The sequence below is a fragment of the Lissotriton helveticus genome, chromosome 12 (genome assembly GCF_964261635.1).
Source record: "Lissotriton helveticus chromosome 12, aLisHel1.1, whole genome shotgun sequence".
In the NCBI taxonomy this organism is placed as follows: Eukaryota; Metazoa; Chordata; class Amphibia; order Caudata; family Salamandridae; genus Lissotriton; species Lissotriton helveticus.
In genome coordinates, this window is record NC_136073.1 from 140,333,225 (window position 1) to 140,356,894 (window position 23,670).

A 23,670-nucleotide genomic window follows, 5' to 3' on the forward strand; every position below is an offset into this window, starting at 1 on the left:
ATTGTGTCTCTCAGGCAGGGCCGGACTGACTACCGGGCATTTTCGAAGGCTGCCGAACTGGGGGCTGATTTCACTGCGGTGGTGGCTGATTTTGTTGATGGAGACCTGTGTGTGCTTTGAAATAAACAAAGCAAAACGAATTTAGTTCAGCACACGCAGGTCCCCATCAATGAAATCAGCCCCCAGCTCAGCAGCATTCTTAAACGCCCGGTAGCCAGTCCGGCCCTGCTCTCGGGAGCAGTAGAGCTACAACAAAACGCCCCAGACCATGTGCCTCCATCTCTTCTTCCTTAGAAGATCAGCAGATACTGTGATAGAACTAACCATCCCACAACACTGAACAGACCGATTTTGAGCATGGCACATAAAAGTATGTCCCTGTCCCATACCCAAGTGCCCGGCTAGCTCAGTCGGTAGAGCATGAGACTCTTAATCTCAGGGTCGTGGGTTCGAGCCCCACGTTGGGCGCAGGTCAGCTTTTAGTACTTTCTAGGATTTTTAAAAATATATTTTATGTTTTTAATTAATTTCAATTATATTTCCATCCCTTCATGGTTTGAAGCATTGCGACATCGTAAACTAGCACATGTTAAATACGAAGAATAAAAGATCATGTAGCCGGGCACCTTGGACAAGTCGTTTAGACTGGAAGGGATTGTTTCTCTAGAAAGCCTGTTGATTCACTTAGGCAGGGCCGGCTCTAGGCTCATGGTGGCCCTGGGCAAGGAGCGTAGGTAGGGGCCCGGAAGAGGGTGTCCGGGCGGGGCGGAGCGCGCAGGCCAGTAAAGAGGGGAGGGGGTCAGGGTGTTTAGAAGTGGAACAGAGCCGGAGGCCGCCAAATCCATGCCAGGGGCCACCACGCAAATATGTATCCATCCTCACAGGATTAATATATTAAGGATATATATTGGCGTGGTGGCCCCTGGGGTTTGGTGGCCCTGTGCAGGTGCACAGCTTGCACATGCCTAGAGCCGGCCCTGACTTAGGGTTGTGAATTGCACCTCTTCGTCTTCCGTTTCGTCACATAGGATGGAGTTCAAACCCCTTTGTCATAAACGAACTGCGAAAGTGCACAGTATGAACCCCGTAGAGTCACAGAAAACGGAAGTGAGAGGGGGTGAAGGTCCCTCGCAGCGGATGTTAATGGGGGTTTCTTGGTATGAGCTGTTTGACAGGCAAAAAAGTGTAAGGGTGATGCTTTATGCCTGGGTTTTACATAGCTGCCAAGGTTTCAGATTGCTATGTGTGACATTTTTATAATGCCAGTGTAATTATGAGTGACATTCCAACAACTATGAGTGACACTTTCTCCAGAACAAAATCAAGCAATGGAAACGATGGAAACATATAAATAATAGGAAATTACACCAATTAGAGCAACAATAAACTCTAAGAAGATGTTGAAATTGCCGGAAAGCACCAGAAATGGAAGAGCACACACATAGGTTGGGGTCACAATTCGGCCGCAAAGTGTAATTTATTTCAAAATTGAGCAATTTAATGAAAATCAATTTGCTGATTACAGTATGGCACCACCAGCTATCATTAACCTGTGGCTAAGAGAGTAAGTTGCAGGGCTATTCTGAGCACATAACATTACAGTACAACGAGGCATGATTGGGAGGGGGTTAGGACAAGCCTCAGGAGAAGAGGCTGACTGAGGTACGCATAGCCTAACTGTATTATTTAAAAAAGACATTTTAGGAGACACAGACTAGCAGTAATAATTCCAAAGCTCAGCGTCCGAGCACCTTGGCCAGAGTCTGGTAAGTTGCCCCGCGCTATGATCTACGAGTAACTGTGCCACTGTGTTTCATGCAGCAGGCACTAAGACTAGCCTAAACAACATGTATGGCACAGAATTGTTTATTGTAAGGTATTCCAGCTATTTGGCATAAGCATGTTGAACCGCCACTGGGCCAGGCCAGTTACCCGCGCTACCTGGCAGAAAGGCATCATTAGAGCACTCCCAGAGAGCTCCTATGCCCGAACCTGCAATTGTGTCTGCTGCTTTGAAAGAGAACATGCATGTGTCCTCGAACTGCTTACTTCTGCACACTGGATACCGCGCCCTCCCAGCTGTCCTGCCTGCAGCTGCCTAAGACTCACACAGTTTGTGGGGTTCTTTGTATACTTGCCTTGCCACCTTGCACTAACCCCTGGCTAGACTTGAAGACCTGCTAATCATCTCTCTCACGGAAGCACACAAATTAAATATGCCTGCGATGATCCCCCAGCCAGAACCCCTCTTCGCACCTGGCTGGTGATAACCCCTGCAATTAGGCTCTACATCGCTCCCCACTCCTGGCTGTGCACCACTGAATGCTGCTGGTGCATGTCCTGGGGAGACGCGGTGCACGACTGCTGCTGCTGTGCCTCTCCCAAGTTATTCGGGCTCATGGAAGCCATAATGAATGCACCGGCACTTGCTGCAGCAGTATTAAATTAAATGTGTTGCACTCCAAAAAAATACATTATTTTGATCGTTTAAGTGACTGGCAAATTATAGTGAGTTCACTTACAGTTCACAGTTCATCTTCTCACTCTTCTCTTTCCAGGCTAAGGCAGCGCCGTGACTCTGCACCTGTGACGAAGGCCCTCTGCCTCTCCCCGCACTTTATTTTGCCTCATGTAATAACGTACGTGCTTTTGTGTAATATATATGTTGTAGTATTGTAATCCTCATGTCAGAGTCACTCTGACTCAGTACTGTTCCTAATCTTGTGAAGCGCTGACGGCGCCCGGTAAAGTCCGCGCTAAATGAAAATAAAATTTTAAAAAACAATTACACACCCGGCTGACACTTAGTTGGTAGTGACTGAGCTGCTGCTTGCTGCCCATGGCCACCCAGCCACGAATCGATTTGTCGGTCCGGGTCACGGTCTGCTACCGCCGCCGGGCCCAGTGCTCTTGAATCTCAATGCTCTTCTAGAGGCTTCGGTTGGATTCTATGCGAATGTGATCCGCAGACCTTTGCTGCAGGCCCAGCAGCCTTTCGACTTCTTGACAAGCTTTTGATTGCCTGTGGGATACTTTAAAAATGTACAGCGTGATAAACATTCGGTGTGAGAAAAAAAATGTCGAGTACTATTCCCTGAGCAAGAAATCTTTAGATTCAACACGGCATTTCCAAATGCATACGTCACTGCTCCTCGCGCCGCCCTCGCAGTTTTCTTTCCTGGTGGCGGCCAGAGCGGTGTCCTGACGGCGGCCGGCTCGGGCTCAGCTGAGATGCCTGCGGCCACACAGTGGTGGTCAAGGAGGACGTGCACTGCAGACCCTGCAGCTGTTTAGCGGGGGGGGGGGGGGGGGGGGGGCTGCACACAGGGGGCCGCGGTGGGTGGCCATGCTTGAGTCGAGTCAGGACTCGCGCGCCGGCAACCAGACTGCCTGCACTCACTGACTCAATTCACCCGCCGCTTCTGAACTTCCTGCAGGCTGCTTCCTCCGGACGTGACGGCCCATCCCAGGCCGGCACATCCGGATTTATTCCTGGCTGGCACCCTGTTGCCACCGTGATTGCATTCTAGTTTCCAGGGCAACGGAACACTGAGTCGACGTCGGACTCTAGCAGGCAGAGCAGCACAGATACATTGTAGCGCGGCGGCGCCGCTCACGAGCTCGGAGAGCTCAGCTGCTGCAGTGTCAGACTGTCTGGTTTCTGTTTAGGCTGCGGCGCGCTAGTCGGGCAAAGCAGCAGTAGAGAGCCCGGGCCCACAGAGCTGCTGGCGGTGCGCTGGGCACAGGTGGCAAAATGCGTGACAAATTCATTCAGTGCGGTGATGCGGATCACCGCACTGAAATGCGTGAGTGTCACGGCTGTTGCGTGACGCTTGGCAGGACTGGTTTTAACCGTGACGAGCACGGAAGTGTGCGTGCGAACCTGTGATGCCCAAAAGACCCCCGGGGAGAGTGAAGGGGTGAGACTGTGTGTGTGGAGAGGACGAGGCGGAGAGAGAGACGAGGTGAAGAGTTAACATGTGTCCTGATGAAGCATGCGTCGTAGCCCTTAGCTCCTCTCTGGATGGTGCAAAGGCGCGAAAAACCACTCGCCATTCCTGAACGTGTTAGGGAGTCACGTAAGACATATGAAAAATGAAAAAATTCCGAGTAGACTCTCTCTCTCTTGGTGTCTCTCATGACTCTCTGGATGCGGTGCAAGTGGCCGGTTAGCTCAGTTGGTTAGAGCGTGGTGCTAATAACGCCAAGGTCGCGGGTTCGATCCCCGTACGGGCCATGGTTCTGTTTTCTACTTTCTAATTACAATTTATACAGTAGTGATACAGAAAGTGTACTGACACATTTGCTAAACAGTTAGGGAAGACAGCAAATTAATAGGGAGATCACAGGCCACGGTTTTTACTTGCCTCCTACAGCCAAGCCGGCTATCTGCATTTTTGGTAAGTACTTCGTGTATCATAGGTCATATACAGATATATGTGTTTTTTGTACTTTTTTTACATGTAAATCTTGGCTTTTAGCACAGTAGAATGTTTACTCCATTATGTAGCATTTCTTAGAGCTGTGTGTTTCTAAACTTGACCTTGAAAATGTTTATGTACTGATACGACAAATGAACCAAGAGACATATCAGTTATATGTATCCCCTACATCTGGCCAAATATTGATGCTATAATGTGGGCAACATTATAAACCAGGGCCACTGTTTAGTTTAGTTTATTTGGTTAGCACAGTTAGTTAAAACCATTGCTATAAAATATCCATATTAACACAATTATCACATCAAGAAACGAAGCTGAAGAGATACACTGACATTTTTAAGAAAACTATACATTTAAAAACAGTCTTATGACTACCATTGTTAAATCACTATTGAAATCCAAAAAGTAGGACAAGAGGTGCTAAACCAGGGGACAAAAAAAGTCAGTAATACGTTTTTGGGGGGGGAGGGGCAGGAAGCGCAGGAGGCGAGGAGGGCGAAAAGAAATTAGCCAAGAGTCTGACAAACTTTCCAACCCTAGCAAGCGCTTGAATGTCTGTGGAGGTAAAGCACAGAGCCGTCGCCTCCCAACATGACCTAGTGCCCCATTTGAAAAATAAAGGTTTTATTAAATGCCGTCTAGGGGCATCCTTGGCAGGGCAACAACACAGAAGGTGCGTCCATGATTCTTTATAGTATGGGCACAGTTTACAGGCCCCCCCTTCCTTTGAAGGGGCCAATCTGTAAGAGGCCATAGAGCACAGGCCTAGAAGGCGCATAAACATTATGTTTTTCCGTGCCACTGCTTTCAGGTTTTCCAGTAGATAAAATTGCGGTACCCCGGGCTGGTATGAGACGTTCATGGGAAGCAAGACAGTTGGTGTATTTAAAGCCTGTAGGTCCATCCGATGGGAAACTAGTTTCACCTGCTTGTTGATGATGTTTTTCCACACTGAGTATGGAATTGAGTCTGAAATGAGCAGGGAACTGTCAACCTCTAGGGATTTAATTGCCTTTGTAATATGACGATTCCATGGATTTCCAAGGCTGTTAAAGATCTCTTTTAAGCGGAATTTTAGGGTGGTATCTGCTGCTTTTAATGACCTTATAAAATATTTCAAAGTATGTGCCTTGCAGTAAATGGACTGCCTTTGTAGGCCCAGCTCCAAACGTAGTCTTGTCCTCTGAATGAATTTCGGAAGATGAAAGATTTTTTTGTAGATGGAAACTTGGGCATGGTCAAGACTCGCACAGCATGCACCGGGAAAGGCCTGATGCCCATAGTTTAAGGCGGGGAGTAGTGTGGCTTTGATCACTTTCAAGATAGGTTCTGCGGAAGGGCTGCTCAGTCGAGACAGGGAGTATGTTATTGCCCCTGATCTTTTTTTCATGGCAGCTAGATGAGCTGTTGATCTTGAAGTCTCACAGAACCATACTCCCAAATAGTTATATTTTGCAGTTGATTTAATCATTGCGGGCCCGATGTGCCACCTTAAACTTCTCTTGTTCTTACAGCTGCCGAATATCATCACCTTGGTCTTTTCTTGGTTGATTTTTAGCACGTTGGCCGTGTTATATGTATGAAGCTTACTTAACGCTCGTTGGAGCCCCGTTTTTGTCTGGTCCATTATGACAATATCATCAGCATATTTTAGAATATGCAGATCCCATTTTGCAGGACCCAGCTTTGGCGGGAGTAAATTGCTTTTCTTCAGATATGTTCCCAGGTCGGCAGTGTAAAGATTGAACAAAAGCGGGGCGAGAACACAGCCCTGCTTCAGACCGTCTCCGATGGCGATTTTTCTGGAGACTGTCTTAGGGCCAGTTTTAATGCGCACCCAGGTGTTCTTATGGAGAGAGATAAGGGCTCCTAGCAGGTTCTGTGGAATCCCCCATTTGTCCAGTTTCCTCCATAGAGTGCCGCGGGACACTTTATCAAAGGCTGCGCTGTAGTCTATGAAGCAGCAATATAGTGGAAGGTTATTTTTTTGTGCGCCTGTTGACTCAGAAAAGCCATGGTTGTGATGTTATCTATGGTGGAGGCTGAGGAGCGAAACCCTGTTTGGAAGTAGGGTAGAATATTGTTTTCTGCTACCCAATCTTCTAAGAGCTTAAGGCAGTGGTTCCCAAACTTTTTTGACCCGTGGCTCCCTTGACCTAATTGGCAGTTGGCCGTGGCTCCCCACCATTTTTTTACCTGCGCAATGGGGTGCCGCGGCGCACACTTTGGAAACCACTGCCATAGCCCATTGGCTGAGTTCATGCACTTGTTTGTTTCCATTGAAAGCAATGAATATTACCACTGTGGTGAAGTGGCGTTATCACTACCTACAGTAAAATGTATAGGTTGCACACAGTCTTGTGCCAACTGAGAACTGTTGGTTCAGGTTTCTACTTTAGAAAACCTGGGAGACATCGGCCCCAAGCCACCAACTCAGGTGCGGCAGAATGACCACCACAGTTACGTGAGCAGGAAGGCTCATCGTGATTGGTCTGGCAGTGAACGTGGTAGTCCACCCCAGCCGCTTTGGTCTATTGCGCCGTTGCTGCAGGCGGACATCCCTAGCGGTGTTTGCAGCACCGCATCAGTCTTTACTACGTCATACCTCCAGAATTGTAATAGAGTGGATGGATGACCAGGTTACCGGGCGGGAAGACTGCCAAAAAAGCCCACTCCATTGCGGTCCCACCAACATCTAAATCAGGCCCAAAGTCTGCCGTAAATCTGAAGAAAGCTGTTGGAAACGGTTCCATAAACTTGTGGATGACAATGACTTCATTCACTAAACCACATATTGTGCTGTGATTCTTACTCTATAAGAGAACATACTCGGCATTCTGTTCATTGGAACAGTGATATGAAGTACATCGTTACAGCTCCTAAACATTAATGTTAAGTGACAACGGTCTAGGCTCCTCGATGAGGCGCATGGAAGTTTATTCCTCGTGGCATCGGAAATCTAATGTGCATGCCCTGCTTCTTTCTCTGCAGAAAACACCTTCTTTGATATTATGTTTTTAAGTTTGATAAAATGCGCACGATACCTGAAGGTCATCCCAGCTTGTCCTGCTGCATTAATTACATCGAATGCTAATCTGCTATCTGTCTTTCTGCTGGAAATGCACAGTGTAAACTGCCTGAACATACTGACAACTGGTATCAATTTCAGATCCATTATCACACTTTGCCAGGGCATTTTCATGCACATATTCAGAAGAGGGCTTTTAATTAATTCCAAAGCCAAGAAGAGAGAATGGCACTGGGGCTGATGAGCGCAGAGCCATTGAGATGCAGAGTGCGAGGATCGCGTGACCTGGCAGCACAAAGGAGGGGGAGAAATTGTGACTGCAATTTCCACGACCCACATCCTGCACGGCGGCGCGGCGCCCATGGCTTCTAATCACGGCGCACCGGGGTGCCGCGGCGCACACTTTGGGAACCACTGGCTTAAGGAGACACCGGGCATATGCCTTTGCCTCAAGGTCTAGTAGGGCAATAAGTCGGTAGTTTGCTGGGAGCATGGGGTTTCCTTTCTTGAAGATGGGGCATAAGATCGAGCCGAGCCAAGAGTGTGGTAACTGGCGGGTCATAAACACGTTGTTGAATAATGAGGCAAGAAGTTCAGCCCACTCCTCCAGAGCACATTTAAATACCCCTGCAGGAAGGCCATTAGGCCCGGGAGCCCCGTCGTTTTTCATTACCTTCAGAAGTTTGGAGACTTCGGCTGCAGAGGTCAGCTCGAGGAGATCAGTCAACGTTAGATCGACATTGTCTCTTAATTCGGTCACAACGAAATCCGACGTGTCACTGCCGTAGAGTTGGGTTACATGCTGGGCCCAAACTTTGTCACGAACTGCGTTCCCTCTGTTGTTATTCTACGAGCGGAGCTTGTTCATATAGTTCCAGAACTGGGATAGGTTCTTGCCCTTTAACAGGGCAAATATTTTTATCCACTCTTTTTGTTCTTTTAATCTCTTTGCAGCCCATACTGATTTTCTGAAGGACTTGCGCAGAAATGCCATATTGTGGGCCGAGTGCGCCGTGCCATTCAATTTATGCAGGCGCACAGCTCTCCTAAGGGCTTTTCTTTTGGTGGTTAGCTCTGGGTCGTAGATCCACTACGGGCGTAGCTCGTAAGATTTTTGTTGGGCCTCGGGTCCCGTTAAAATATTTTGCAATTTTCTGATAGCGCTGTTCCACTGATGATGTAAGTCAGTGGTAGAGCTGTGCCTGAAATTGGGAGTCTCTCCTGTAAGCCAAGTGCCCACCTTGGCAGAACCTGATGAATCCCATTTAATTTTCCTGACTAAAGTGTGGAATTCTGCCAGCGTTGAGTGCCCCACCACTGTTATTTCCGCGGCGGCTGGCACTAGCAATTCCATTGTTACCGTTAAGGGTTGTGGTCCCTCTCGTGACGGTGGAGGATTTCCATCCTAATTAGTTTGTTTCCTAGAAACGGTGAGAGGAAAATATAGTCAATTGTAGAGATGTTAAACTATTTATTGAGGACAATAAAATACAGAGCAAACTGTATAGAAAACCAACCTCATGCAATGCCATATTACATGCTGGTAGTTCACATCCAAAACATCAGATCCAATCCATTCCCTTTGGAGAATTGACACGAGCACGCAGGAACTGTAGCAAAGACAGAGACTTCTCAAAATGTAAGACAAATATGAGAACTAGATTTAGAGCCAGAGGGTACGATGCAGACACGATTATGAAGGCAGAACACAGAATTAACAGTATACCCAGGGATGCCATACTGCAACACAAACAGAATGTAAATAGTGGCAACACAAAAATTAGACTTAATACTAACTATGATGAGGCAGCAATCACACTGAGAAACAGCATGAAAAAACACTGGTGGATATTAAACAATGATAAATCTTTGATCAATCACATTGCAGAACAGCCCCTAATTACTTATAGAAGGGGGAAGAACATCAAATCCTGGGTGAGCCCCACTTACCCATCAACTCCTAAGACAACACCAGATTGGCTAACGCAGAATTGCGTGGGTTTTCACAAATGTGGGACATGCAAATTATGTCCCATGGCTATGAACAAAACAAAAACTTTTTGCAATTACATGGGAAGAGATTCAGAATAAAACAAATGTTAAATTGCAATAGCTGTTTTGTAATATACATGATTACCTGAAAATGTGGAAGCTTTTATATTGACAGTACAAAATGAGCCCTCAAAGAAAGGATATTTGAACATGTAAGAGCGATTTGACACCATGACACAAGATACAATACTGCCACACATGTTAATGAGTGTCCCAGTCAAGGCAGGAACAAAATTATTGGTTTTTGTGCCATTGATCGAGTCAGAAATGACCCCAGAGGGGGCAATAGGGAAGTATCTCTACGTCGTAGAGAAGCAACATGGATCCTGACAATGCGGGCGGTTGAATATGGGATGAACTCAGACCAGGAATTACATTATTTTTTGGGAGAATAACATGTTTTTCTTACCATCAACATCACCACAATATGTCTATCTGTATGATATACACGTTTAAAGTGACTGTTGAAATGTGATTGTTGCATGATGAATGACATATAATCATAGCAAAAGACTAATGTGCCCTCTGGCTAACCATTTACTACAGAAATAGTATATGAAATAATGAACTCAGTTAGACGTGAGTATGATATATCTATATGAGTATGCCTCACCGATCATGTATTAGAATTATATCTCATAGAATTGAAATATTGTATCTGACTAATATTCTGGCCTAATATAGTGTTTTATATTCTACACTACATGTACTTATCCTGCCCCACATTTCGGTGTCAGGCATTACCGGTGACGATAGTATCCTGAATTCAATACGGGTACGCCTTATTAATATTAAGGTAATGCCACACCCTGTGAAAGCGCTTTACTACCAAGCTTATAGAGAAGGATAATGTTGGAGTTAGTGACTAGTCACACACAATAAATAAGATGACGTTTTGTTCGAGAAGAGATTTAAGACGCATTACATTTAGATCGATATTATTCTGTGAGATTAACTGCGGATTCGGGCTGTTAACAGTGTTGTTCCGACCAGTAGTTTGCACTGTAATCGTGGGGGAATACACTTTTTACTGACCCAAAATGGCGGTCTAGCACGCCGTCGCGTTTAGGTGCTGACATTCTAGCAGCTCATAGCAGGAAGGCCAGATTGCTTTAATAGACTTCCGGGTTAGGAGACGCGGTTCTTCCAAATAACGGAGAGACCGGTTCTACACGCTGCAGATTTGTATCCCGGGACTTCATAATACGAAGGTAGGGATGATAGCGATACTTTTTGAAACACAGCAAGAATTCTCGTCAGGTTACACATACGGAATACTAACGAACATCCGTATGTATATTTCTTTTTTCCCCCGTGCGAATTTTAGCTGGAGTGACGATACTAATATTCATTACCTACGTGAAGAATAACTGAAACTGATCCCACAAATGAATTGGATCCCTACTATTTGAACCTGGTCACATTACAGGCTATAGGATTGCATTACCGATTTAAAGGTAAGCGACAGAGAGATATAAATAATATAGATGTAATAACGGATTGCCTTTTGGGAACGTGATATTAGACTAAGATACACAATGCTGGTATTATATAAGAGTTTTAAGAACCTGACAATTTGATCATTAGGGTAGCTATTTGCTGTGTCTATATATTTCATAATCATCTGGGTAATATGCAATATATACATATTTTCCCACAGCATGAATAGGAGGACAGACCCGGGTTTTGAAAGATTATCAACCCAGCCGTGTGAGGCTGGGTCGGAATTATAACCAGCCAGAAGGTACGTTTCTGGGCCGGCACAGTTGTGTATACGGATGATAATAATATATATAATGAAGTTACAAGATTTCTATACTTTATGATAATTTACAGGCATATAACCTACCAAGAATTGAGTATCAGGTAAGCCTGAGTTGCGAGGCTCAGTCTTGAATGTTTCTTGAGCACTAGGGTTGTCAATAATTGTTCACCCGCTGAGGGATTCACTGCACTGATACTTATGCGATTACTCTCACGTGGGTTCATGGCTGACAAAAATTGGTGAGGCATAGTGCCGGTATGATGCCGGGAAATCTGGTGCTACCGGTGAATGTTTTTGATTTACACGAGTTGTGGGGCACCTATTTGCCTCCTGTGGAGGTATCTTTTATCCTCTCATTGGGAGTTCTATCTCCCATCTTCCCCTCTTTGACTACTCATTAATACTCACCCTTTAATACAGAAGAATATGAATTTATTTCAACAATCTGTGGATAAAGAAAATGTAAAGAATAATCCCACTTGCATGACACCATAATTGATAAATCTCGAATTAACCACATGTACAGTTTAAATACTGCCCGATATACGTCGGGATTACAATATATGTTTGTATTATTTCTTTCCCAGCCCTGATGAAGTCGTGGGTACCTGCCCATACGACGAAACAAGTGTTGGCTGGACTTGGAGAAAGCCTTGTGGATTAAAAGAACTATATATTTATTTCAACCTGATTTGACTTTGTGGATTAATTTATGACATTGTTTTCTTGTGGAATATTCTAAGTTGGTGTGATAGGTTTTCAGAAATATCTTTAGATCTACAGATCATTGGTGGGCAAGGATGATGACCCATACCTAGGCACCCAACGACTAAGATATCTAGAATAACAAATACTGATATTGCCGATGTTTGGTGTAGCGCCACTACCATCCAGAATATCATCCCCCTTTTGTTGTCTCTATAGTTATCTTGCACCTGTGCTTGATGTAAATAGAGAGGCACCCTGAGGGTCTTCCGTGGGAGTTGGCCTGTGTAGCTGGTTGAAAAAGTTCATAATAGCCGAAAAGAGGTGTTGGAGCTAGGGACCAGGTCTCCTGTAAGCAGATGATATCGCTTTTATTCAGGTATTCCACTGCTGATTTAGAGGCGAACATTGACTTTAGCCCAGCCACATTCCAGGACGTGATAGTCAGATTATGATCTGACCAGTTGACTTCCCCGTTAGGAGGAACACTGCAGGGCAGTTGTACTTGCAGGCTCTGGGTGAGGGGGCCCGTAGTATTCAACAGAAGCACGGACGGGGCGACTCAATTTGCAGCTTACCAGGCGATGATTGCTGTTACATGAGATGTTTATAAAGTTGTCCACTTTCGTCATTTCTGGGAGCCAGGCATGGGTTGCGCCCCGAGACCCCTTTAGAACGCTAATATACTTCCTTGCAGGGTCCGATGGAAGGAGGACGTGAGGATATTTTTGTTGAGTTTGCACCCATATTTCTAAGCCCCAGTTTTCAAATCTGCCTGCTTCGCTTAGGATTGCATCCCTTGTGGACTCCCGGGACCACGTTGTTATGGTTGCCTCTGAGCCCCCTTTACCTGGAATTATGGAGAACTTGACTAAAGTAAGGTCCGAAGAATTGACCCCAGACAGCGCTGGAATATTGTTGAACAACCGAAGAAGATTATTTCTATTGAGGATGTCGTGTGGGCCCTTATGGGCATAATGAGGAAAGAAGACAAGTTCAGCGGCATTTTTCGGACTTTGATGGTTCAGACTCCTGGCTAATTTGCTTGTGGATAGAAGCACCTCCAGTTGTTAGGGTTGTGCTTCTAATGAATGATTGTTCCCCTCCTGAAGATTTTGTGCTCCCGGGGCATAAATAAATTCGGACTGGAAGAGCCTCTGCATTTGTATAGAAGAGTCCCCGCAGACTTTGGTTGGAGCCTCAGGTAGGTGGCACATGGAGCAGCCCTTCACTACTCCCTCTGATACAGTTTGAGGATCTCCTGTTGAAGCTTTTGCCAGACCCTGGCCCTTAGTTTGGATGTTCCGAGCTTCTTGCATAGCTGCCGCGGGCTGTGTAGTATTGTTCAGACTCCCAAGGCCTAAGTCATAGGAAGGTATTCCGTTGATTTTGTTTGGCAGGGATCCGAACGTTGCCGTTGTAGAGTGAAGTTCGGTCACTCCCAGAGGTATTCCCGCGGGCGGATCTTGTGTCGATGGTCCTGTTTTTTCTATGGTATCCTTGTTTTTTTAATTCATTTTTTTATCCTTATTTCCTGCCAAGGTTCCAAACTACTGACAACTTAGACAGGAGCAAGAAAAAGAGAAGGGTGCCGCCGTGCTGCCTCAGTCGAGACTGGTAGGGAGGTCAAATTGTGGGTGCCCGATCCCAACAACAACGGCTGGCTCCCCCTTAGTTTGACCCCTATTGCCCAGTTGGCAGATGTTGACCAATCTCTGGTTGCCTCGATTGCTATCAACAAACCAAAATCATAGCTCATATACAGATATATGTGGGTTTTTTCTTGTTTTTTTACATGTAGGTTTTGGCTTTTAGCACAGTAGAATGTTTACTCCATTATGTAGCATTTCTTAGAGCTGTATGTTTCTAAACACATCCTTGAAAATGTTTATGTACTGATACGATTCGATAAATGAACAAAGAGACATATCAGTTATTTTATCCCCTACATGTGGCCGAATATTGATACTATAGATTGGGAAACATTTATAAGTCAGGGACACTGGAATTATGCAGCAGGGGTGGACGGAATTATGCAGCAGGTTCGGGTGAGTTATATGGTAAGACAAAGCAAATTAGGCGGCCAAATGCGGCACATTTTGTGATAGTATATTAGTTGATAATTGTGTCTCTCTCACATTTTTTCACATGTTAATACTGTCAGGGCAACGTTTTCACCTCATCAGTACTATTTTCACATCCAAATATAGTAATAAGCAACTGAAAGATGACCAGGCAACCTTTGCTTAGGACCTTCCACTGCATAACATGACAGGTAAAAGAGATTTTAGTAACTTTTGAACCATTTGAGCTAGGATTATTTTATTTTGCTATTAAAATCTCCAGTTTATGCAGAGGATAATGGATTATGTGATAAATGGGGTGACTTATGGAAGCATGATAAAGGTGTTTGGGGCCCTTATATTAATCTGTTGTGTAACTCTGTTGCCTTGGGCGTACCCCTACCAGAAACTTGGAAAGGGGCAGAGATTACAACCATTTTTAAGAAGGGCGATCACCACAACCCCTCACACTATCAACCAATTTGTTTTATTGACGGTTTCCAGAAGATATATGCTAGGCAAATTTTTTATAAACTGACTAACTGGATTGAGGAATATAACATTTTATCACAATATCAGGCAGGTTTTAGATCAAAGACTAGCACAATTGACCAGGTTTTTAGATGTCTTTCTTTGTATAGCCTGGAAATATACAATATTTAAGAAGGGCCATTTGTATATCGCCTTTGTGGACCTAAAGGCAGTGTGAGACCTTATCCCCAGAAACCTCCTTTGGAAGTCCCTAAAAAATCAGGGGGTTCTGGGGTAAATTCTTCTATAGATAATAAGATTACACGAAGACAACTGGACAAGGGTCAGATGGGGTCCACTAGGTGAACTAACTAAACCGATTAGGGTTAACAGGGGTGCATTTTAGCTCCCACTTTAATTTTGCTATACGTCACTGACATCCCTGAATACCTTCGGGTGCGATCATGATTCTCCCAAGCTAGGGGGGGGGGTGCTTGTACCATCAATCCTCTTTGCTGACGACACAATTTTAATTTCCCAAACTCCGAAATGTTTGCAAAATTTATTAAATCTATTTGGGATATGCTGCAAAGCTAAGGGGCTAGAAATAAACTCTAGCAAAACTAAATACATTGCAGTTAACCCACATAAAACCTTCAGGAAAAATCTAACTGTGAACATCCAGAATATTGGGTATGTGCATGATTTTAACTAGTTAGGTATTACTTTGGATTCAAAAATGACTTGGAGACCACAGCTAGTAAAAATCAAAACTATACTACTTCAAAACACTTTCCCATTAATAAGGAAAATAGAAAGTAGTTTATCCAAAGCAGTCTCGCCCGCTCTTGAAGTGTATTAATATAAGGCACAATCGCTTTCATTGTATGGGGCGGAGCTGTGGGGCCCCCTGACGAATGATACATTCAAGGTGGGTGAAAATAAGTTTCTTAGGAAAGTACTAAGTCTTCCGACACATACACTACTTAACCCTGTTTTGATGGATCTAAATTTTCACAGTGTGGATGACCAGGCTCACCGAAGACCACTGTTATTTTGGGTTTGCCTGTGGTGCACGAATGAGCTTATTCATTATAGAGATGGTCTTGAGGAAATTCTAGGACTTACTAAAGGTATAGGTTTGGCTTGGCTAAAGCATATACACAACTGTTTTTTAAACTGGGACTTAGGCACTTTTGGGAGGAGACCTCTGGTTTGACCACGATCTCAAAAAAGCTTTTAAAGAAGACCTATTGTTCTTTTATACATTTTTTTTGTACCATTCTTCTACTGTGGGATTGTTTACATCACAGTTCCTCCAAATAAAAACAGTTTGGAAATTTGAGCCCTTTTTAGATGAAATACAGCCACAGTAAGCTAAATCTTTATACTTTAAATATCGCTATGGTGTCCTATAGATAAAGGTAAACACTGTGAAATGGGCGCCAGGCGAAGCGGAGGAGGGCAGATGTGTATCATGTGATTCAGGTGCAATAAAGAACGAATCACACCTACTGTTCTTCTGCCTAGCCTATTTGCAATATAGGAAGAAATTGATTAAACCCATTTGTCCTCTTCTTGGTATTAGATCCTGCCATGAAGCAGAAAGATTACTATGACCTGATGCGTCACAAACAGTGACTTTTAGTATTAGCAGGTATTTGTTTGGGGTAAGCTTGGTAAGGAAAAGAGAAGGCCTGAAACTCTGGGCTGACAAAAAGTAAAACTTTAATGAACTTGGCACGTGCATACTATGATTATAATATGAAATGTATAATGATTTATATTTCAGTCTTAATATTCATTAATGAAGCAAGTGTTTTTTATATATAATTTTAGAGGTATTTATCTAACTGTACTGTTGAATTTTTGTAATGACCTAATATGTCTATTCCTCATATCTGCTTTTATTAATTTTATATATTACCATACAAAATTGCTAAACTTTTGATATATCTTTCCAACATCACAAAATTGGTCGATTATTCCATGTAGTATCCAGTGTGTTTAGCAGTAGTGTATCCTATGCTCAACACGATGCATTGTGGAAATTCTTGTACTGTATTTTTATTGTTAACCTTTTTTATTATTTTATACCGAATTAAAGATTGAATTGAATTGAATTGACAAATGCGATGAATTCATAAATATGTGAAAAATGCCTCAGTTGGAGAATTACATAATTCCAGTTCCCCTAATTATAGTGGATTGTCTTTTACCCCATACGCAAGGAAAGTGTTTTCACAATGTAAATCCTGAACTGATGTATGAGTTACTTCTGCGAAAAGTCCATGAAACATTGGTGAAATTACACTTTCATAGCAAAATGTTGTGTTTCATGCAAATGATTTTTTAAGTGAACACGCACCTTGCATACAAAAAATCTTGCAAGACAATATAAGCAAACTGGCTTGAGCAGAAAATGCCTCTCAGTAAGACATTTTCTTTGCAAATCAATCTCCATCTCATCATTTGTGAGCTATATGTACACTGAGTGCACACTGGTTTAAACAAGCACTGGCGTTGCCAATAGGTCTCGCAGTAGGAAAGTTGGACCTATTGGTTTTGTAAATGACAAAGCCCTTTAATTTTTTAAAAAGAAAACAAAAATAAAAGGCATGCAATAGCTCCAACTTTCCTACTGCGAGACCTATTGGCAACGCCAGTGCTTGTTTCAGGAGTGGGTTTGTTCACAAAAGAGCCAAACCTAAAAATTGGAAATGCAATAGGTCTCGCATTAGGAAAGTTTGAGCTATTGGTATTGTAAATTACAATTTTTTTTATTTATGTGTTGGTTTTGAAAATAGCGAAATTAGTAGCATTGTTATTTACAATGCCAATAGTTATAACTTTCACAAATGTGACACCTATAGCATTTGTAATGCAATATGTGTTGTATTTACGTGACTTACATGTATTGATATTACAAATAACAATGGCTTTTAATTTTGTTTCAATAATTAATACTTAAATAAAAGTTATTGTAATTGATAATGGCAATAGCTTAAAGTTTTGTAAATAAGTTTTGTGAAGATTATTTTCAGTGTATTTTATTGTGACGAAAATCCAAGAACAGAAGTGAAATATTAACATCTTTTTGTGACATTTGTCATAAAGCTTGAAACATTGAGAGAACATATTTGAACCAGTTGTTGTTGAATGGTTGCACAGATTGATGCTGTGGTGGCGCTGAGTGATGTTGTGGTGGCGACGAGTGATGCAGTGGGGTTCAGTGATGCTGTGGAAGAGCATAGTGATGTTGTGGTGCCCCTGAGTGATGCTGTGGTCGTGCTGAGTGATGTTGTATGCTATGTTTTGTTTTGCTATCCTATGTTTTGTCTTGTTATGCTATGGTATGTTTTGCTATCCTATGCTTTGATTTGTTATGCTATGCTGTGTTTTGTTATGCTATGTTTTGTTATGCTATGTTTTGTTGTGTTTGATATGCTATGCTATGTTTTGCTATGCTATAATATGTTGCGTTTTGTTAAGCTATGCTACGTTTTGTTGTGTTTTGCTGTGTTTTGTTATGCTATGTGTTGTGTTTTGTTATGCTATGTTTTGTTATGCTATGTTTTGTTTTGCTATACTATGTTTTGTTTTGTTATGCTATGCTATGTTTTGCTATTGTATGCTTTGATTTATTATGCTATGCTATGTTATGCTATGCTGTTTTGCTATGCTATGTTATGCTATGCTATGTTTTGCTATGCTATGTTTTGCTATGCTAAGCTTTGCTATGTTTTGTTATGCTATGCTATGTTTTGTTATGCTATGCTATGTTTTGTTGTGTTTTATTATGCTATGCTTTGTTTTGCTATGCTATGTTTTGTTATGCTATGGTATGTTGTGTTGTGTTTGATATGCTATGTTTTGGTACGCTATGATATGTTGTGTTTTGTTAAGCTATGCTATGCTTTGTTGTGTTTTTCTATGTTTTGTTATGCTATGTGTTGTTGTGTTTTGTTATGCTATGCTATGTTTTGTTATGCTATGTTTTGTTGTGTTTTGTTATGCTATGCTTTGTTATGCTATATTTTTTGTTATGCTATGTTTTGTTGTGCTATGCTACGTTTTGTTGTGCTATGCTATGTTTTGTTGTGTTTTGTTATGCTATGTTTTTTGTGTTTCGTTATGCTATACTATGTTTTGTTATGCTATGCTATGTTTTGTTATGCTATGCTATGTTTTGTTTTGCTATGCTATGTTTTGCTACCCTGGGGTGTGGTTGTGTGTTTGTGGGGTTGTGTGTGTGTGGTTGTGTGTGTGTGGCTGTGTGTGTGTGGTTGTTGTTGTGTGTGTGTGTGGGGATGTGTGTTTGGGGTTGTGTGTGTGGGGTTGTGTGTGTGTGGGGTTGTGTGTGTGTATGGGGTTGTGTGTGTGCGGGTTGTGTGTGTGGGGGTTGTGTGTGTGTGTGTGGTTGTGTGTGTGGGTATGTGTGTGGGTATGTGTGTGGGTATGTGTGTGGGTATGTGTCTGTGGTTGTGTGTGTGTGTGGCAAAACCATGCACAAATTGTTTAAACAAAGGTAAGCCACTCACCTCTGTCTCCTACCTGTAATCCATTCTACGGGCAAACATTTCTTTATTTAAAACCACCTTTTAGCTAAGTAAAATACTTTAATCTTGAGAGCCACTGGACATTGCACTATTAATTATCGACCAGGTATTGCTTTATATACATTCAAATGAGTTGAAAAGTGTGAGGAGCCACGGCACATTATTGGCTGCACCCCACAGCTGCCGGAAGGAAGGAAGTAGGGCTTTGGAAATAAACAGATGTGATGAGTTTCACCTCGGCAGCTGTCTGTGGACAATTAAAGGAGACCCCGCGGCTTTCACAGAGCGGAAGACTGTCCGGTCTGCAGAAAGAGGTTTTACGACAACTTGCCTTTGATCCTGCAGTTTTATCACAGAGGAATCTGCCGTGGGGACACAACAGGCGGTGACTTTAGAAGTTAAGCTGCTCCCTCCCGTTGGGAGCCGGGAGCCTAGCGTATGGGCACTGAATGGCAGCAAAGTGGGGCTGAGACATCTGGAGGCCTGCACGGAGCCCCCACAACATTGCTGTCCATGTTAAATACACTCATGGCGGACCGCGACGCAGTTGCTATTGTCCACTTGGGAGGTGGAGGTGACCCCTTTGTCTATGCTGTGCCCCCTGTCTGTCCCAGTAACACTTGTGCAGTGAGCCAACGGGAAGAAGAGGGCAGCCAGCATGTAAAAATAGCCCTGAAAATGTAATAGAATTATGTGTCTGGCTCCCTGTGGCTCTGAAAGCCACTGCAAAGACGGCTTCTATTCAGAGAAGTGGCGATGGACCTGGGGAGTTGACAAATTTGTAGGGGAGTGGGAAGTTGAGTGTACTCAACTGCAAAACAAGTCATTTTTCAGAACACTGCTACAATGTTTTAAGTATTATAAAAAGGAGGAGTGTGTTTTCAACAAAAGAGGCATGTTTTCTGAACCTCACTAAGATTAAAAACAAGTATTAAGCAAAGAACTGTGAAAGCTGAACACCGTTCTGTTATCTTTCACAGGCATTAAATAAAACCAAGCGCACACACAAACAACTGTAAAAGATGAAGACAATTCGGGCATGCGTGTCTGATGTTGGCCGCGCTGTCAGAACGCCTGTCATTAGCACATGCCTTGGCGACATAAAGGAGGTAAATAAAGCCATATGACTGACGCTCTTTATTTCTGTCAGCCTACTTTGTTGTGCCACTGTGCATATTTCGTGATCACAAATACTGCCCGTGCCTGTCAGCGGGCGGCTGGGACATATGGATGCACGTAATGCATTCATGAAATATTTCCCAAACTTACCTTCAGGTCGAGTTTGCGCTATATAAAATGAGTAAGAGCAATTTCCATATGCATTAAGTAGGTGTAACGGGTTATTTTCCTGCCAAAACATTTATTTGTGGTATTCATTCAAAAAATTTAGTCTGCATTTGTTGGGAACGTTATGGCACCGGTACAAACAAAGCCACGGAATAACTGTGTGATCGCTGGCAGTTATGCTAAGTTAGGCCACACACAAAGTGAAGGAAGACAAATGATCACAAATCCTGCTCTTGCCAGTCAGCGGGCAGCTGGGACATGTGGCTGCAAGCGAGGGAAAGCCACCGACAGTTGATCCTGGGAATTGTTTCGGCCTTTCATCAACGTAAATGTAGGTGGCGCCAGTTAGAATGAAGGAATGGCTCTGCAGGATATCGAGACCTGTGTTTAGGCCACAGTGTGCTGTTTGAGGGGGTGGGGAGGGGTGTTAGCAATAAGAGTAATGCTAAATCGCTAAAGGAGGAGGCAGCTGAACACTTTTTTTGTTTTATTTCACCGTCCTTAAAGTAAACCAAGAGTGCACGCAAAGAACTGTGAAAGATGAAGACAATTCGGGCGCCCTTAAAGAAAACAAACACGCACACACAAAAGAGGTAACCAGTCACGGCGGTGGAAAAGGGGTGCGGGGAGGTAGTGCGGCAGTGATCGGGGAAAGGCTCGCGATAGAAGGGAGAGCCCGTGCTGGGAGACGGGCGAGGCATGGAAAGCAAACCACTGAGGAGGGCAGGTGAAGTGCGGCCGGGGAAGGAGGCTAGCCAGTGCTGTGGGTGGCTGGAGGGACAGTCGAGGTGAAGGAGAGGGAAAGGGGCGGCCACAAAAAGGGAAGGGTTGCAGTGCTGAAAGTGTGGCTTGATCCCGGGGAAGAGGCCGTAAGAGTGAGAAGAGGGAGTGCCAGTGTTATTGTGTATCGGGGGCGTTGTAGAGGGAGTGAAGGACTATGTATTTGTGCTGTTTGTTATAGCGCCAATCTTCACCCAAATGTGATAGAGCGCTTTACATATGATGATTGAGTACCAGGAGGCCCCAGAGAGTCCGTGGTGCAGGAAGATAAAAGTGGGACAGTATAGAGTCAGTGAAAAGGGGAGAAAAAGTGATGCCTGGGAGACGGGCGAGGCATGGAAATGGAAAGGCAGAGAAGGGGAGGGGGGAGGAGAAATGCGACACGGCGGGCAGGGGAGGGGGCGGAGCGGGGAGAGCGGCCTTTGAAGCGCACTTTACACGGCCGGCCGGCAGTGAAACTGAAAGCACGGCCGGCCGGCCGTGAAAGCCTTTGATGACGCAGCAGGGGGAACAGACGGCGAGAGGGTGTGAAAGCAGCAGGGGCAGGCAGGCGGCTGGGGGCATGTGCACGCGTTTTTAAGCGCATGAGCATTAAGCTTGTATTTCACGGGCACTGCAAGGAATCGCCACGATTCCTTGCAAGTTGGTTAAAGACTGTTTAAGCCCCAATAGTCTCGCAAGCTCGATGCGCATGCGCATCGACAGGCGAGACCTAAAAAGTTACCACAGATCTGGCAACATAAAATGTATTTGCAAATTTCGTACTAAATGGAGTTCTAGCATAATTCCCATCTACACTGACTTAGTAACATCAATTATATTTTACTGGTCTGTGAAACGGTGGCTTTTGCCGATGACTGGTGGTGTAGAGAGTTGTTGTGTTACACCCAATGAGGTGCATGTAAAGCAGGATCATGGAGCAGAGCAGGTCAGCGATACATGCACAGGTCATGTGATTGGTTTCCAAGTGCACGAGCCTGTGCCCCAGGCAGATGAACTGACTTGTCCTCTTGCTAGGCGATCAGGTTCATGTGAGGGATTGCCTCTATAGTACCCACAAGGCTGGCATGCTTTGGGAGCCATAAACATCTTAAGGCAAGTATCAACCTCACTCAAGGAGTCAAACAGCTCTAAGTTCATAGACAGGAATGCTAAGGGAGCTTTAATGTGGCTTGTACAACCTCTCAACAGCTGATGTGAGCGGCTCAAAGTAATCAGGATAATAACTTCGGGGCATAATAGCAAGAACCTCATTAAAATTATCGCAGTTTTAGCGGCAGGAAACTGCCGCTAAAACGGCGATAATGGGCTTGCTAATATACGTTATAGAATTCCGATAGAAACCCAGGCTAAATGTCCTGCACATCTAACCTGGGCTTCTATTGGAATTCGATAACGCATATTAGCAAGCCCATTATCGCCGTTTAACGGCGCTCATTTTAACAAGGTTCTTGCTACTATGCCCCTTCATTTTTTGTTTTCTCAAAATCGGTCAGCTTAAATTCAAAAGTTTGCACCTCTGTAAAATTGGGGCATGCATTTCTTCCCCTTGATCTGCTAGTTCACATGTGCTTACCGTTCCATGATGTCAGGTGGGGAGCACATCAGTGTGTTCTTTGGGGCCTTGCTTACATGCCTTAGAATTGACATCTTGTAGTCAGGGTTACATTGTAAACCAGTCTAGAAAACTGAATTTGGGCTGTGTTCTAGAAAATATAGAAAACATATGATTGTGAAGGTGTTTTGGCATAAAATACAGGTGTATTCCACTGACCACATGAATGGAGATGGAAGAGAAACAGTGTGGCATTTCTAGAGTTGTTTCTGGTGCTGGAAGTGAGAATTTAGGATCAGGAACTGACGAGGATGTAAGTGACATTTGTGGTGGACAATGAAGCTTTGGTGAGAGTCATCAATAGGATGTTGGTCAGTGACCGGTGGGTGTTGTGCCTTTTGAGAGAGCTAACTTTGCACATGCTAATCCTATTCTAAGCCATGACAGGGAAGTGACTGATAGGATGTGTTGTTTAGAGGGATCGAGATTGCATGTGTCAATCAGAGGGAGGCAGCACCCATTCTGGAGTATGTGGGAATGATTTAACTGTGTGGGCTCTGAAGCTGGCAGAAGATCTGCCGGCTCTTTCATTAAGGGTCAAATACTGTCAAGTCTCATTGGAAATTTTGATAAATGGTCTGAGGTAGAGAGATAAGTGCTTAATAGATTGGAATGTAGGAGGGGGCAGTCACCATCGCTGTTATTGCATCCTTGTTATTGCAAATGTTTTGTGCATGTGTGCCCAGTGAGAGCCAGTGAGGGACAATTCGGTAGGCATATTATTGAGTCATGAGCTAAAGAAACTGGCAAGGAGTAGAATAGTAAGCAAGCCATTCTAATCAACATAGTGAAAGCAATTGATCAACAGGTGCAATTTGCGTTCACGTCCACCTGGAAATGTAGGTTTCATCAGGCAATATATTTTGTGATGTTCTTCCACGTGATATGGAATTCTGAAGTAGT

General features: G+C 43.9%; 2 non-coding genes across 2 annotated transcripts; both read left to right on the forward strand.

The window, feature by feature from the left end:
- The first annotated feature begins 395 nt into the window (after positions 1-395).
- Positions 396-468, forward strand: TRNAK-CUU (transfer RNA lysine (anticodon CUU)). The gene has a single exon. It is a non-coding gene; the product is annotated as a tRNA-Lys (tRNA).
- Positions 469-4,163: 3,695 nt separating this feature from the next.
- On the forward strand, positions 4,164-4,237 carry TRNAI-AAU (transfer RNA isoleucine (anticodon AAU)). The gene has a single exon. It is a non-coding gene; the product is annotated as a tRNA-Ile (tRNA).
- The last annotated feature ends 19,433 nt before the right edge of the window (positions 4,238-23,670 follow it).